At 35.5% G+C, this 7872-nt stretch overlaps 1 long non-coding RNA gene across 1 annotated transcript; it reads left to right on the forward strand.

Annotated features, from left to right (window-relative positions):
* Nucleotides 1-219: 219 nt before the first annotated feature.
* Nucleotides 220-2696, forward strand: LOC113055706 (uncharacterized). Its single transcript, XR_003277564.1, has 3 exons — nt 220-256; nt 356-456; nt 2648-2696. It is a non-coding gene; the product is annotated as an uncharacterized LOC113055706 (long non-coding RNA).
* The last annotated feature ends 5176 nt before the right edge of the window (nt 2697-7872 follow it).

Raw genomic sequence — 7872 nt, forward strand, 5'->3', positions numbered from 1 at the left:
TGGCATTTAATACAAACTTGTCAATACATTTGTCTTTCTCTGTAAAGATTTATTTATATGTATGTTTATTATTTTACAGTGTTTTAACATGTTTTTGTATTTTTCATGTTTATGATATTTTGGGATGACTGAAGATTCAGAGCAGAATTCAATAATCCTGTGGATGGACCACAGCGAGTCCTTTTGCAGTTATCCATCAAAAAGATATGCAGACATAATGGAAATGGCATTTACATTGTAGAGCTTGGACGAAGTTGTAAGTAAATTTATTTATTTATAAATGCACATTTATTGGAGTCTATATGCTTTACAATTGTAAGGCCCTGTTTAATGCATCCCTTTGTTTTTATTAAAGCACACAGGCTCTGCGCAGGAATTCATCAAGGACATGACTGCTGGGATTACGATTGTGGATGACCAAACTGAGCACCATCAGTCTGCAGTGATGTGATCCAGGTAAAAGAAGAAGAAGAAATCTGGGTGATCTGGGGTTGTAACTCGTTGTTAGACGATCTGTGTACTGTGTTAGACGATCTGGGACTGGGACTAACAGAAATAAACTAATTCAGGTTTAAAACAACTTGAGGTTTAGTAAATGACAATTTTCTTTCTTTTTCTTTTTTGGGTGAACCCTTTATGAAAATGTAGATATTTGCATTGGAAAACAGCTTCAAAATTTAGAGAACATAATTTGACATTATTTTCCCCAGTCTTATTCCGTGAATTTTCTATAATTTGTATTTAAAATGTCTTTATAAAGTGTTGAATTTATCTTCATAAAACCACCAGAAACCCTGTTTATGGACATAGCCATTCTTTATTATTTTGCTGAATACTGTTTTGAATCCTGAAAAATTTTCAGTTCTAGCATATTGGCCATTAGCAACTTTGCTTAAAGGATTGTTTCACCAAAAAAATTTAATTAGGCCCTGTTTTACTCATTCTCAAGGCACCCTATGTGATTTTCTTCTTTCAGACGAATCTGATCTGAGTTGAATTTAAAATTGTCCTGGCTCTTCCAAGTTATTTAATGGCAGCAGACAGGTGTGTTTTTTTTCTCAGCAGTCCAAAAATAGTCAAATAAAATGCACCCATCCATCAATAAAACGTGTCTCACATGGCTCTGGGGGGTGAATAAACGCTTCCTGTCGCAAATCGATGCACTTTTTGTAAGAAAAATATCCATATTTAAAAAGTTGTAAACACTTTTTTTTCTCTTCCACTGACTATCATACGTGCAATCCTAATTTTGTGATTCTACTTTGTGATTGCCGTATTGTTGTCTCCTCCGCTCTTCCGTGTTCGTCACTAATCACCGGTGCATGCATGACCCCTATGTCCTATTTTCATCCACCCGGAATGGCTCTTACGAAAGTGAGAGAAAAGGGTTTAAATAGGTTTTGAATAACATTTTAAATATGTATTTTTATTTATTACAAAAACACATGGATTCGCTACAGGAGGACATTATTCACCTCTCAGAGCCATGTGAGGTACTTTTTATTATGAATTGATGCACATTATTTGACTACTTTTGGACTGTTGAAAAAAACACCCACCTATTGCCATAAATATTTTTTTATATAATCCGACTGGATTTGTCTGAAAGAAGAAAGTCATACACACCTACGATGCCATGAGGGTGAATAAAACATACATGGGTTAACCAACCCTTTAGGGCCATTTCATAGTCAACGCATCTGTAGGCATACGTGTCCCCGAGGCTACGCATCGTTATGCTTCGGCCGCCATTATGCGTCGGTGCGTAGCCAAATGTGTGGTCCTAGTTTTTGATACGCGACGTGCCGATTCACGCAATACTATGCGTTGTCGGTGGGGGCGACATTGCAAGTATTGTACATTAATTCAAGTATATTGTGTTTACAAAAGAAGAAGGTATACAATGAATTGAATACAATGGCGGGCCAAGAGGAAAAATTATACGAACTTATACATATTCATCCACATTTATACGATAGTTCATCAGCAACAGAATACACTCCTCTTCAGTTGCCATTGTAATCTGAATATCACGCTAGCGTTTCTTGCTCGCGTTTCCCGCGTTGACTATGAAACGGCCCTTAGGAGTCATGCTTTACTCTGAACATGCAGTGCAACAGACTATTATTTAAAAGGAATACCTATTTACACCAATATATTTTATGATCATTGTATAAATGGTGTGACAGATTAGACACTTAGAATCAGATTAAGAAAAAAAACCTGAGTTGTATTGGTTTGTCACATTTTATGTCATTCAGAAATCATGTAGAATACCAGTGAAGAAAATAATTTCCCCCCATTTTTAGAATAGTTGGTTCTGGGGGTGTATTTTACACTTATCTTCCCATGGGAATTTAAACTCTTTGTGTTCAGCAGAACAAATAATTTAGTACAGGCTTTTAACAGTTTAATACAGGATGTTATTTTGAATGTTTCTAAACGAAACCGTTGAGGAGCACCATTTCATTTTGACTTTCATTTTTGGTTACATTTTTCTAAATATCTTCCACTTGAAGGTGAATTACACTTTGCATTAATTGGTAGCTGTGCTTTTAACAAAACACACAACTTTAATAGTGTATGTACATATGTGTGTTCGTTTATAAATTTATTAAGTAATGTAATATTTTTTTTCTTTTCCCAGACATCCAGTGACATTAAGGATGTTGAGAAAGAAATTGAAGAGGGCATTCTGATTGTAACTGAGGAACAGCAATGTGATGTGCTTCCCAAGGAATAACCAACATTGGTCTCATTTGGACATCCTGTCATCACTGACATCTCCCATGTCCCCAAGGCATATGGACTCCTAATGGGTCTGTATGCAGTGAACATCCACTACCTCCAGCGCATTAAATACACCATCGAGGCTCTGCAAAAACTTGTGAAGACCAGCTGCTCCCACCACGTGCTCGCTACCGCGGCAGGAACTGTAGGTGTGGGGGAGTGAATGTCCAGCGCTCTCTCCACCCTCAACACCACAAATAAGGTGTCCTTGAGCAAGGCACAACTTCTCCCCGGGTACTGCAGCATAAATGGCTGACCACTGCTCTGGGTGTGTGTTCACGGTGTGTGTTCACTGCTGTGTGTGTGCACTTTGGATGGGTTAAATGAAGAATGTCATGTCACTTTCACTTTTCATGATGTGTCCATCGGCTCCACCGCACTCTTTGTTAAAAAGTAGTGTTTTTTTTTTTTTTTTTTTTTATAAGGAAAGGTTCTTTTGTGCCTTTCACTATATAGAATGTACATTAAAGTTTACATGTCATGACTTGGAATATGCATGTTCTCATGTAAACAAATTTTTCACCTCTCATTTTCTTAAACAGTATGTACACATTTTCAGTATGTAGCATTATGATGGGGGACGAGTTTGGAAACTTTCAAGATCCTTCTGATGTTAACACTTCTGTCTGGTCATGTTGTGCTATGAAATTTAGAATCTGATTTAGATCTTTGTGCTTCCATGTGCATTCATTCCATTAATATCTTATTATACAGAAGTACAGTATACTCATTTTTTGTAACTAATTGTGATATTATATTACATATATCTTGGTTTCTCATTTTGACCATGACTTGCATTATGGTGGGGGGAGTGCATGTGAACTTGTGCAGGGTTAATATGCAGAGTTCAACCTTCTGATTTTCATATTGCATTATGAAATTAAAAACAATCCCTGTGGTTTTGATCTGATGAATTGAAATGCAACTATTTGTTTCTCAATCCCATGCCAATGTTATTTATTATACATCACACTTTCAAGTGTCAGTTCAGATCTTTAGACGTGTGTTTGTATTTTGCATTTTTTGTTTTGTTTATCAATTATCAGTTGATGTGTTGACAGCAAATTGCTTGTTCAATTTAAATGTGAATGAAAGTGTTGTCTCTATCATTAAATAAATTACATTAAAAAAAGTGTTTTGTCATCTTTATTTAAACATTTAAGGCAGTGGAGTAACATTTGTTTATGATTATTGATCGAAGTAAAAAAAAATCCCTGTTGACACAACATGATTTAGTTGACTGGACTAGAAAATAATAGTCAAGTCAACTTAAAGAAATTTGTTACCTGGACTAACTCCACTCTAGTTTGAAGTTGTTTCAACAAGATTTTTTTTGTCAAGATAACAAAAAATTTTTAGGCAGCGGGGTAACAAAATATTTTTAGTTGACTCAACAAATTCTTTTTTACAGTGTGAGAGTAGAATGTCAATGTGAAATGTAACAACTTTCGAAATTCAAAGACGTTTCTTTGTAACGGTCTGTGTTGGTCAGTGGATATACACCAGATAATTAGGCACAGATTTGTAATCGTTCCATAATTTACATTATTTTTTATATATATTTAATACAACTATACACAGAACTATTTATTAATGATAAAGAAAAAATTGCTTCTAATGACAAATCTTTTACAAACTTGTTTCTCCTGTGAAGACTGTGAAATCTTTTTTTCTACTAATAAGAATTAGTTTCAGTTTTAAAATATGATTTGGATCTGAAATATTGTGGCAATTTTTAAGGGAAAATTTTTTTCAAAATTTGAAAAGATGTTTTTTTTTTTACATAATTGGATACATTAAAACTAAATAATATATATAATGTATTAAAAAAGATATAAAATAATAATAATAAATTAAGCAAATCTTTAAAGAATGTTGAAATGTTGTATCAAGAGCATTTTCTCATAATACTGTGACAAATACTAAGATCAAATACTAATAATAACGACTTTAATGTAACAAAGTTTAGATCTTCAGAACCTTTCATTAATTGATTTTGGAAGGTAGTTTGCATTCTTTTAATTCATTCTAATTATATATATCATCATTTATATATTGTTTCTGTTTTTATTTTGATTTAAGTTAACATTTTAGTATTAATGTCTGTCTTTTCATTCATTTTTTTACATCTAGGTTGTTTTTTAACGTATGTTGTTGTTGTTTGTGTCATGTTGTTTTGATTTGCAGTGTTGATGGACAGGATCATGTTTAGTTGTGTGTCTCGCTCTCGGTGTGTGAGAGCGGGTCTGTGATGCTCACGCTGGGACGGCTGTGATTCATACACCTGTCATGGGTAAATACAACAGAGCAAGAGGTCACTCGCCAATTTGTATAGTGCTAGGGGTCTTGAACAGCATGCACTCCGGAGGAACACAATAAATGCTATTTGTGTGTGTGTGTGTGTGTGTGTGTGTTTGTGCTCTTGTTTTTGTTTCATATCAGGACACAACTCTGTATAATGACATGGGTATTACACAGGTATTACAAGGAGAGGGTGACTTATAACACTCTTAGAAAAAAGGGTTCATTGGGGTTCTACATAGAACCATAGGGTTCGCGAACCCGCTTTGAACTCCCAAACTGACTCCAATGATTTGCGACCCCGCTACAAACTCCTGAACTGATTCAAATGATTCACGATCCCCAAACTGACTCAAATGATTTGCAAACTCCAAATTCACTCAAATGATTCGCGAACCCACTCCGTACTACCGAACTGATTCAAATGATTCACGCTCCAAACTCCCAAACTGACTCAAATGATTCGCAAACCCGCTTTGAACTCCCGAACTGATTCAAATGATTCACGCTCCAAACTCCCAAACTGACTCAAATGATTCGCAAACCCGCTTTGAACTCCCGAACTGATTGACATGATTCGCGATCCCGCTCCGAACTGCCTAACTGACTCAAGTGATTCGCGATCCCGCTCCATATCCGAACTTGTTCAAATGATTTGCGATCCCCAAACTGACTCAAATGATTCGCGAACCCGCTCCGAAATCCCGAACTGACTCAAATGATTCGCGATCCCGCTCCGAACTGCCTAACTGACTCAAATGATTCGCGAACCAGCTACGAACTCCCGAACTGACTCAAATGATTCGCGAACCAGCTACGAACTCCCGAACTGACTCAAATGATTCGCGAACCCGCTCCGAACTCCCGAACTGATTCAAATGATTCGCGATCCCCAAACTAACTCAAATGATTCGCGAACCCACTCCGAAATCCCGAACTGACTCAAATGATTCGCGATCGCGCTCCGAACTGCCGACTCTGATTCAAATGATTCGCGATCCCCGAACTGACTCAAGTGATTCGTGATCCTGCTCTGAACACACGAGAACTCTTTGACCACAGCTGCTGTGCTTCTAAAGAACACACTTTTCACAAAAAGAAACGTGTGTGTGTGTGTGTGTGTGTGTGTGTATGTGTGTGTGTGTGTGTGTGTGTGTGTGTGTGTGTGTGTATGTGTGTGTGTGTGTGTGTGTGTGTGTGTGTGTGTGTGTGTGTGTAACTTAACCAGACTTTAAGGACAAAATAACTGAAATTGAATAGTTAAACTTATATGACATCTTACATGACATACTCAATTCAAAAAAGCAATTCATGTATTATAATAAGCTGGTTTGATCAGCTCTTTGCATTCATGGCTCAGGTGAATGAAGCTGGTCTCTCTCTCTCTCTCTCTGTGTGTGTGTGTGTGGAGAAGTTGGTAAAAAACACCAAATGCAGAACAAGAACACATTTACTCTTTCAGCTCTCATGACCTCAGAGGTTTATGTCTCCATTTTTCTTTCTGTAATTCTCGTACTCAGTTACATTTAAATCCACACGGGCTCATAAACCTTTTGGATTTTTTTTTTAAGTTTATCATAATCATTTTTTTTACCTTTAATAGCATGCACAGCAAATATTTCTTGCCATCTTTGGACATTGAAGTTCATCTGCGTCTCTAGCGCCACCTAATGTTCATTCAGTGTCCTCTCTGTTGAGCTCATGTGACAATATCAGTTTGAAACTCTGTGCTGCATACTATTATTTTATTCACTTAATATTTAATAGGTAGAGAGTACACAGCGCATGTTTCATCTTATTTGAATTTATTAATGACTGAATCTGTATATTAATCATTATGTGTGTGTGCTGGTTTTCCGGTCTCGTCCTGTCAGTGTCTCACATCACATCCCCTGTGTTTGAACTGTGTGAAGTGCCAATTACAAACAAGCCAGTTTTACGCCCCTGATTGGTTCCACACAGCCAGTAAAATGGACAGAAGGCCTTCAGAGGCTGTTTTTGGGTCAGAACGAGCTGACAAATGTGTGACAGAAATGCAGAGGTGATATTTCAGAGGTCAGTCGAGGAACAAACCACCAGTGTTTGAAGCGGGTTACTAATAGACTGCTGTTACTCTTACTGTTGAAACATTAGTGAAGAGAAACAGCTTTTCAGATTCACAGAGTTTCTTTGTGGAGGTGTAATAGTGAACGTATAAAGCACATGTTTCTGTCTATCTACTTTTTTAACATAAAATTGCAAGTTTTTTCTTAGCTGTTTGGGGATATCTGTATTATTGTCATGATTATTATTTTTATTTACATTTTCATACAATTTTTTTATATAACAACATGAGTTTTCATAGTGGTAGTTGTGGATTATTTTTATTTTTTTACTTATTTTTATATTTTTCAAATACATTTTTTTAATATTTTATAATATTTTACAGTTGTCAGATTGGGGTCATTTGGACTTTTACTCTTTTTTTTATTAATTTTATTCTTTAAACATTTTTTTTTTTACTGGAACTAAAATCATAAAAAATGTCCACTTATATATATATATATATATATATACAGAAGTAAAACTGAAATAAAAATTTATAAAATATATATAGAGAGAGAGTGGGAGAGAGACATTAAAAAAAGGCACAAAATATTTCTAAAATAGTACAAATTAAAACAGGATATATAAAAATTTAAACTGATTCAAAATCTTCATAAATGTTAACAATAATAATAATAATAAAATAACGCTAGTAAATATACTGAATAACACAACTCACTTTTAGACCTTTTTTTT

Source organism: Carassius auratus, chromosome 36 (genome assembly GCF_003368295.1).
Source record: "Carassius auratus strain Wakin chromosome 36, ASM336829v1, whole genome shotgun sequence".
Classification (NCBI taxonomy): domain Eukaryota; kingdom Metazoa; phylum Chordata; class Actinopteri; order Cypriniformes; family Cyprinidae; genus Carassius; species Carassius auratus.